This window comes from Podarcis erhardii, assembly GCF_964252035.2.
Source record: "Podarcis erhardii genome assembly, chromosome: 3".
NCBI classification, from domain to species: Eukaryota; Metazoa; Chordata; class Lepidosauria; order Squamata; family Lacertidae; genus Podarcis; species Podarcis erhardii.
Window position 1 is genome coordinate 111728739 of NC_138507.1, and position 2698 is coordinate 111731436.

The 2698-nt window shown below is 41.9% G+C and overlaps 1 long non-coding RNA gene across 1 annotated transcript; it reads left to right on the forward strand.

Moving 5' to 3' along the window:
• The first annotated feature begins 994 nt into the window (after nucleotides 1-994).
• Nucleotides 995-2477, forward strand: LOC309338099. Its single transcript, XR_014154702.1, has 3 exons — nucleotides 995-1375; nucleotides 1478-1578; nucleotides 2287-2477. It is a non-coding gene; the product is annotated as an uncharacterized lncRNA (long non-coding RNA).
• Nucleotides 2478-2698: the final 221 nt, after the last annotated feature.

The following is a 2698-nucleotide window of genomic DNA, read 5'->3' on the forward strand; positions in this document are numbered from 1 at the left end:
CCAAAATACCAAGCTGAACGACAGCCTCATCATTCAAGCAGTGCATGCAGATGGTTGACATTCTGAAAGGATACAACTTGAAGCCTCTCTGTATTATCTTGGGATTTAAAAGATCTTACTAGAGGGTAGTCAGATCGCTTCAGCTAAATGCACTGCAATGCAGTGGCATGTTGATGTGGAAAAGGCTGGCAGTCTTAACCTTTGAGAACAAGGAACGAAAACATGATTTCAGCCATTTAATTCATTTATTTGCAAAATTCATATCCTGCCCCTGCCCCTCCCTCGCTAAGCAATCCCAAACCGTTTCATTCATAATGCATGTGCGGTCTGGTTCTTTGGAGTGAAATGGGTGTGTCGCTTTCCCACGCTGCACACCAAGTTTATATCAGAAGGGGATGATGAAGTTAATTGTCATGGCGCTATTGTCCTTCTCTGACCTTGAATTTGTTATTGAAGACTGAAACACACACACACACCGTTCAGGGCATATGTGAGAGGGGAGACAAGGACTCACAGGCAGGAAGGGAGGAGAAATCGGATTCCATCGGATTCCAAGGTGAACTTACTTAATTTGCACTTTCTAAAAAAATGCATGTGAACCAAAATGCAGCCGTCCTCCGAAATTCATTTGTAAAAACTTGCTTGCTTCGTGTGGCGGCACCTACACTTCGGAACTCCCTGTCTATTGAGATCAAGCAGGTGTATTCATTGTACTCTTTTTCGTACCTGCTGAAAAGGAGTTCCAAAGCACAGCTGCTGCCTCACTGAAGGATCAACTCCTTGCAAAGGGGTTGTTCAAACCCCCTTAAATATTATGTTGTAAACAAAATCTGCCCTTTTTCCCTTATAAGTATCCAAGAGCCCGTACAGAGTCCTCATGAGGGTTCCCTACTGGTAGGAGAAAATAACAGAGGCCAACCAGAGAATATTAAGAAGCAAAGCAGCTAGTAAGACTGATCTTTATTGATCTTTTGCAACAGGGTGCTCCCTTCACACGCAGGAAAGGAGGAGGACCCAGAACCCAGGTGTGCCTGCCCTTATATAGACATTTTAAATTCCCTGCCCTGGAGCTCAAGGCCACCCCTCCAAACATCATATATACATCACAGAAGGGGTGTAACCCAAGACCACCCCCCACAAACATCGTACCTTCATCACAGAAAAGGTGGTCTACAACATAAATTTGAATGCTGTTGTTTTTCCTGTCTGCCAGGTTATCTGATAATGCCTTATCTGATTGCCTTTCCTGGTAGTCTGTCACCCTTTGAGATGGTGATTTCCCAATTCCTGAGACAATGGGAAGGCTCCCTGACCCCCCCCCCTCCCTCCTTGCAGAGAAAACATTTGGTCAGTTTGGGAGTCAAAATGGTTTCAGGTTGGTCTTCCTGTGCTGATTATGTACGTGCTTGGTTGGTACATTTATGAACATTTATTTTATATATATATAAGACCTTAAATTTTATTATTACAATTACAGTTGGACAAATTTCACAACTGCAGAAATTGGGAGCCAGACAGACAGAAGCACCACTGAAAATCCCCAAGCAAAGTCTGATGTGGAAGTCCCACCCACCTTAGGTAAGCCCTTAAACCACCTGACATTTGCTGAATATGTGATTAGAATACTCAGAAAATGCATGGCTCCTCCTTTCCCTTGCTTATTTCCCCCCTTGCTTTTCCCATGCAGAAAAGAAGTCCTAACCTGAAGGTTTAACTATTTGGTATGTGTACAGTCTGGGAAAAGTAGGAAAAAGAGGAAAGGGGATTTCCTTTTTCCTTTTGCAAACTCGAGAATGTGATGTAAAACTTAAGCAGAAGAAAAAGCTAATAAATATGGAGAAGTGAACATTTTAGCAGGCAGGGTTTAAAGCCCCATCGTAGCATAGTACTGATGTTGGGTACTCATAACACATTTGAAACATCTTTTGAGAAAGCACCGTCAAAGTGCAATAATAATGCTGTTTGACAATAGCAAAATGTGTCTCTCTGCGCAATTGAATCAATTATACCTTGATTATTGTTCAGATCTTTTGCTACCATATTTTGAATGTTGTGTTGGAAAATGCAAATAACCCTGTCTTAAGCAAAGGAACATTGTAAGGGGGGGGGCATGGAAATCTCTGTGCACAAATTTTTATACAAGATTTTCCTGAAGCTCGGTATGTATTTCTCAACAGATGGAAATCTTTCCTCCTCCTCACATCTCAAAAAATAAAATAAAACGAAACCTAATTTTATAAGCACAGCAAGATTATTTTCCTTTCTCTGTGAAACTTTGTTTTGCAGAGATATTTCAAAGACCCCTCTTGGCCTGAGAAGAAGAGTTTTGAAGAAAGCAAAGACCACTAATCAAAAAGTGAAGCAGAAGGGAGTTTTCAAGCCCATCAAAATAAAAGATTGAAGTGAGGGAACAGACGTGATTCCGGATGCTTTCCTTGAAAAATAAGTTTGGGGGACGTTCTATGAGACGCGGTTACGTCTACGCAACGCCCTCGTCTTTGATTGCCATCTGGCAACCCGCAGATATCAGCTGCTATTACCTACGCAACAAGCATTGCTTGGGGATGCTAAAATTGACCTTCCAAGAAGAGAAACCTCCCATTTAGGAGATGACAGAAAGATGGAAAATTGCCCTTGCATCAAGTGTCATGGTTATTGGTAATGTAGTGTGAGCCTTTGTGAAAACGACTTGCTTTTT